The sequence below is a fragment of the Oncorhynchus mykiss genome, chromosome 6, assembly GCF_013265735.2.
Source record: "Oncorhynchus mykiss isolate Arlee chromosome 6, USDA_OmykA_1.1, whole genome shotgun sequence".
NCBI classification, from domain to species: domain Eukaryota; kingdom Metazoa; phylum Chordata; class Actinopteri; order Salmoniformes; family Salmonidae; genus Oncorhynchus; species Oncorhynchus mykiss.
The window spans coordinates 41,074,028-41,081,022 of NC_048570.1; the positions used below are offsets into that span (position 1 = coordinate 41,074,028).

At 44.7% G+C, this 6,995-nt stretch overlaps 1 protein-coding gene across 2 annotated transcripts in view; it reads left to right on the forward strand.

Moving 5' to 3' along the window:
• The window catches only part of efna5b (ephrin-A5b), a 109,070-nt gene that overhangs the window by 98,649 nt on the left and 3,426 nt on the right, over nucleotides 1–6,995 (forward strand). The gene's annotated exons all lie outside the window — the stretch shown is intronic.

Consider the following 6,995-nt stretch of genomic DNA (forward strand, 5'->3'; position numbering starts at 1 on the left):
CATCTGGTTAATGGTCCTCTCCCGGGGCCATCTCCTCAATTTCCCCACCCACAGGTTGTGTGGCCAACAGCACTGCAGTTGTTGTTCTTAGTCGTAGTTTTTTCTTCTTCTATTGTTTCATTCATGAAAGAAACGCAGACTGCTGTGCGGCTTGTTGATGCATGTGCGTGCATGTGAATGCGTGCAAGGGTATCTGGGTGCATGCTACAGTGAGCTCCAAAAGTATTGGGACAGTGGCATATTTTTGGATGTTTTGGCTCTGGACTCCAACACTTTGGATTTGAAATGATACAATGACTATGAGGTAAGCAAATTGGAATGGGTCTTGGGTGTCAGGTAGGGTGGAGGTGATATGATCCTTGACTAGTCTCTTCAAAGCACTTTATTTGGCCTCATTCCGTCAGTAGAGGATGCCTGGTTATTCTTTAAAAGTGCTATCCTCACCATCTTAAATAAGCACGCCCCATTTTAAAAATGTAAAATGTAGAACCAGGAACAGATATAGCGCAGGTTCACTCCTGACCTGACTGCCCTTGACCAGCACAAAAACATCCTGTGGCGTACTGCATTAGCATTGAATAGCCCCGAGATATGCAACTTTTCAGGGAAGTTAGGAACCAATATACATAGGCAGTTAGGAAAGCAAATGCTAACAGAAATGTGCATCCTGTAGCACAAACTCCGAAACGTTCTGGGACAATGTAAAGTCCATGGAGAATAAGAGCACCTCCTCCAAACTGTCCACTGCACTGAAGCTAGGTAACACTGTCACCACTGATAAATCTGCGATAATTGAGAATTTCAGTAAGCATTTATCTACAGCTGGCCATGCTTTCCACCTGGCTACCCTTACCCTGGTCAACAGCCCTGCGCCCCCTACAGCAACTTGCCCAAGCCTCCCCCATTTCTCCTTCACCCAAATCCAGATAGCTGATGTTCTGAAAGAACTACAAAATCTGGACCCCTACAAATCAGTCGGGCTAGACAATCTGGACCCTCTCTCTTCTAAAATTATCCGCCTCAATTGTTGCAACCCCTATTACTAGCCTGTTCAACTTCTCTTTCGTATCATCTGAGATCCCCAAAGATTGGAAAGCTGCCGCAGTCATCCCCCTTTTCAAAGGAAGATCCTTGACTTTGGCGATGTCATTTACAAAATAGCCTCCAACACTCTACTCAGCAAGTTTGATGCAGTCTATCACAGTGCCATCTGTTTTGTCACCAAAGCCCCATATACCACCCACCACTGCGACCTGATGCTCTCGTTGGCTGGCCCTCCCTTCATATTCGTCGCCAAACCCACTGGCTCCAGATCATCTATAAGTCTTTGCTAAGTAAATCCCCGCCTTATCTCAGCTCACTATCTCAGGTCACCATAGCAGCACCCACCTGTAGCACGTGCTCCAGCAGGTATATTTCACTGGTCACCCCCATAGCCAATTCCGCCTCTCCTTCCAGTTCTCTGCTGCCAATGACTGGAGCGAACTGCAAAAATCACTGAAGCTGGAGACTAATATCTCCCTCACTAGCTTTAAGCACCAGCTCTCAGAGCAGGTCACATATCACTGCAGCTGTACACAGCTCATCTGTAAATAGCCCATCCAACTACCTCATCCCCATACTGTTATTTATTTTGCTTCTTTGCACCCCAGTATATCTACTTGCACACTCATCTTATGCACATCCATTACTCCAGTGTTTAATTTCTATATTGTAATTATTTCACCACTATGGCCTATTTATTGCCTTACCTCCCTTGTCCTACCTCATTTGCACACATTGTATATAGACTTTTTCTATTGTATTATTGACTGTATGTTTGTTATTCCATGTGTAACTCTGTGTTGTTGCTGTCGCGCTGCTTTGCTTTATCTTGGCCAGGTCGCAGATGTAAATGAGAACTTGTTCTCAACTATCCTACCTGGTTAAATAAAGGTGAAATAAATAACATTTAAAAAAATGATGACGGAAGTGAGTACTGCGGGGCGATAGTCGTTTAACTCAGTTACCTTATCCTTCTTGGGAAAAGGAACAATGGTGGCCCTCTTGAAGCATGTAGGAACAGCAGACTGGGATTGGGATTGATTGAATATGTCCGTTAACACACCAGCCAGCTGGTCTGTGCTTGCTCTGAGAACGCGGCTAGGGATGCCGTCTGGGCCGGCAGCCTTGCGAGGGTTAACACGTTTAAATGTTTTACTCACGTTGGCCGCGGTGAAGGAGAGCCTGCAGGTTTTGGTAGCGGGCTGTGTCAGTGGCCCTGTATAGTCCTCAAAGCGAGCAAAGAAGTTGTTTAATTTGTCTGGGAGGGCGAGGGAGGACTTTGTTTGCATCGCGGAAGTAAGAGTAGCAATGATTCAGAATGCTGCCAGCCCGAGTCACGCATTCGATATGCTGATAACATTTAGGGAGCCTTGTTTTCAGATTAGCTTTGTTAAAATCCCCAGCTACAATAAATGTAGCCTCAGGATATATGGTTTACATGGAGTCCAATGAAGTTCTTTCAGGGCAGTCAAGGTGTCTGCTTGGGGGAGGGGGGATATACATTTCTGTGATTTATAATCCAAGAGAATTCTCTTGGTAGATAATGCAGTCAGCATTTGATTGTAAGGAATTCTAGGTCAGGTGAACAAAAGGACTTGAGTTCCTGTATGTTGTTATGATCACACCACGACTCGTTAATCATAAGGCATACACCCCCCGCTCTTCTTATTACCAGAGAGATGTTTGTTTCTGTCCGTGCGATGCGTGAAGAAACTGGGTGGCTTTACCGGCTCCGATAACATATCCTGAGTGAGCCGTGTTTCTGTGAAACAGAGAATGCTACAATCTCTGATGTCTCTCTGGAAGGCAACCCTTGCTCGAATTATGTCTACCTTGTTGTCAAGAGACTGGACATTGGCGAGTAGTATACTCGGGAGCGGTGAGCGATATGCCCGTCTACGGAGCCTGACCAGAAGACCGCTCCGTCTGCCCCTTCTGTGGCGCTATTGTTTTGTGTTGCCTACTGGGATCTGATCCATTGTCCTGGCTGGTGGTCCAATCAGAGGATCCGATTCGGGAAAGTCATATTCCTGGTCGTAATGTTGGTAAGTTGACGTTACTCTTATATCCAATAGTTCTTCCTGGCAGTATGTAATAAGACTTAAAATTTCCTGGGGTAACAATGTAAGAAATAATACATAAAAAAACAAAATACTGCATAGTTTCCTAAGAACCCGAAGCGAAGCGACCATCTCTGCCGGCGCTATCTTTTTAGCCTTTTTAGCGAATACAAGCAGTGTTGCTATTACGATCAAGCGTCTCTATTATGCGTGGGAATACTTGGGAACAGATTTTCAAAATTAAAATCACTTGTAGCTGATTTCCTGGTGTTTTACAGTATTTTATGTCCAATATTGAGTTTTCTTTTCTGCTCAATAAACTTAGGGGGCCAAATAAAACCACCCATGGGCCAAATTCAGACTGCAGGCCACCAGTTGGGGAACCCTGCTGTAGGTGGTGGATGGAATGTATGATCATACAGCACTTTGCAGTAGACATAATGACAAGAAGAGCTATATAGATGTAATCCATCATTATTACTAACCATAAAAGCAATCATTTGAAATTATTGCGTTATTGCCTTGTCTAATCTCTCCAATATTGTCCAAAATAATAATTATATGATTTCTAAGCCTATCATCCGCATTGTGCTTGCTAATCTGAAATGATGAGGAGTTGGAAGTATCAAAACTGGACTATGGTTCACTGGCCGTGAAAGCCCCCAAATGACTTTGAATTTAGGGAAAAAACAGATGGAAAATAATTGCCAAATCCTCTGACTGGCTTCATTAACTCACAGCTTTTACTATTTTTTTCAGCTACATACTGAAACTACCTCGTAAAAATGCTAATAATGTTGCATAATAATATCCAATAAGGTAACTCACGAACAAACTTAATTTCCCTCCCTTTCCAAACACATAATGTTGCCATTTTGTATCCATTGTTATGTTTCATATTGTAAGTAAGCCAAAGGAAATGTGTTTTCCAGATAACATTACAATTGCGGCGTGGCTGAGATTGAAACAATATCTCATTTAATCCACCCTGAGCGCACCTGTTTGTTCTTGCGTAATTGGATTCTGGTTCATTCCATTTGCCTTAATGCACCTGCATTATGCAGTGTACTGAGGGGACCAGTCGTTAACAGCCAGGGGACATCGCTCTGAGGAGTAACCCAACCTGGTCCTCTGTTCTGGGGCATCCTTTCAGTGCCTCTGCCTTTCAAAGGCATCAGCCTGGGTGGATGGATGGATGGATGGCTGGGGCTTGGGCTTGATGGGAACCAGAATAGCAGGTGTTGATGTTAGTGCCTGACAAGAACAATAATTTGCCCCTCCCCTGTATGGTAATCCAAAATAAACCGGATCTGGCATGGACGGCGTGGGCTCTAAGGGCAGAGGGGTCCTCATCAAGCCCAAAGAATGGATAGCTGCCAGAAGGAATGCAGTGCAGCTAAATCTTCCCTTCGTCGTTTACGAACAATGAAAACCCAACGAATGCATCTTTAACACTAAACCACGGCAAAGAGGTTCCCTTTCCTTGTCGGCTTTCTATCATTTTCACAGTTATGAAAGGGCTTGATAGATGAAGACGCATTATGAAACTCTATCCTTTCATATCAGTGGTTAGAGAGATAAAGAGGTAAATTGATGGTAATCCCCAGTATTGGGACAGAGAGCACTGCGTATTTTCTCTTCCGTGCACTTTATTATTTTCTGTTTGTGTGGGTGGCAAATAGCTTACAGATGGCAAAGAGAGGCTCCCACGTGGAGTGTATTCTGCCACTTTCATCAAGCTCATCACGTTTGATCTGTAGTGTGAGTTAAGTGGTTGGTGTGGATAGCCCTGACTCGACTCCACCCACAAAGATGATGATAAAAACATTTGGATTTCAGCAGGGCCCTGTGTGTGTGTATTTGAGAGCGAGAGGGGGAGTGAAAAGGGGTGAGTGAGCAACCGAACAGGCGAGGGAGGGTAGCCAAGCTTCATTAATGTGTCACTGACTGCCTCTGCCATGCTCGCCATGTTAAGACACTGCTTTTTTTATTTTCTCTCATCCCTCCTTCATCCCTCCTTCATCCCTCCTTCATCCCTCCTTCCTCTCCCCTTCATCCCTCCTTCATCCCTCCTTCATTCCTCCTTCATCCCTCCTTCATCTCCCCTTCATCCCTCCTTCATCCCTCCTTCATCCCTCCTTCATCTCTCCTTCATCCCTCCTTCATCCCTCCTTCATCGGCTCCGTGTGAACTGATGTGAGCAAGACACCATTTGGAGATCCGCTCTCCTCCCACACACGTTTACATTCAGCTGACGAGCCAACGGTGTCACACACAATACAAGAGATAATGCGAAAGAGAGGAGGAAGTTAAGGGAGATGGTTTTGCCAGTGCATATACATCACATCTGATGAGCGGAGAACATCAAAACCTAAGACGGAGAAGAAGGGAAATGGAAAAAAAGAGAATGAAATATAGCTGTGGCCTAGAGGGATAGATCTCCATCTCTTTTCCATTGCTATTAGACTGTCTCTTTTATGTGCTAGAACGATAAGAGGACTTGGGAGACTGCTTTTTCCTAATGCCCCACATTCTGTTGTCTTTGTAAAAGGGAATAAATGCTCAGAGCGCTGCTCGGAGCGCTGCCCAGAGCGCTGTGTGAAGAGGCCTGTTCCAATGTAAAGCACACGGCAGAGAGACAATAGCCTGCTCTGCTCATTGACTTGTCCAATGATTAGATAGACCAGTAGATGAGACCGATCCAGGGAATGTGTGTACATGTGTGTGTTCAAAGAGGAGAGGAAAACAGCCGAGAGGAGAGAGCCTCATCTAGAGAGGATGGGATACACATAGAAATAGGAAGAAAGAGAGCGATAGATCAGGGTAAGGATCAGTGAAGAGGCGATGACAGACCCCGAATCCCAAATGGCGGGCAGGGATACGCTTGACTTCATCTCATCTGCTGGGGAATGATGCTCAGATGACACAAAATGGTGCCCAGAGAACCCGTTACTGGAAGTCACAAAGGAGGCTGTTGCGGAAGGAACTGGGCATGAAGACTCAGGAGAAGTATATCTGATTGTCTTCTTCTGTAGAAGAAGGTGATACAATAGGAGGCGCAATGTAAAGATGTTCTCTTTCCAACATGGGTGTTAAGACATGAAGAACACACAATGTATTTTAAACTATTCTCTGTGGCAGGGATGGGATGTGATTGTCACACACACACAGTCCACACAACCCCTGTTTGACCCTCTCTTACAGGAGACATCACCTGCTCAGCTACCAAGCCGTTAGTGTTGATGGCCAACCAGCGACACACACACACACAGGCTATTTTATAAAGCAATCCTGCCCGCAGTAGCCTAATACACACGCGCACACACACACACACACAGTTTTGTATTGCTATCCTTTTGGGGACCAAAGAATTGATTCCCATCCAAAATCCTTTTTTCCCTAACCCTAAATCTAACCCTAACCTTAACCCTTAAACTAACCATGAGCCTAAACTTAACCCCAAACTCTAACACTATACCTAACCCTAACTCCCAACGCTAAACTTAACCGTAACCCCTAACCCTGACTTTAATTCTAACCATAAACCTAATTGTAACGCTAAACCTAACCCCTAAGCCTAAAATAGCTTTTTTCCTCGTGGGGACAGGCAAAATGTACCCACTTGTCCTTATTCAGTATCCTTGTGAGGACTTCTGGTACCCACAATGATAGTAAAACAAAAACACGTGGACACACACACACACACACACACACACACACACACACACAATCTCTGGAGTGACCTAGGCGTTGTCGGAACTAGAAGCACAAGCATTTCGCTACACTCACATTAACATCTGCTAACCATGTGTATGTGACAAATAAAATTTGATTTGATTTGACTGTCTGAAAAAGCTTTCCGTCCAATGGCACCATGACAACACCTACCAA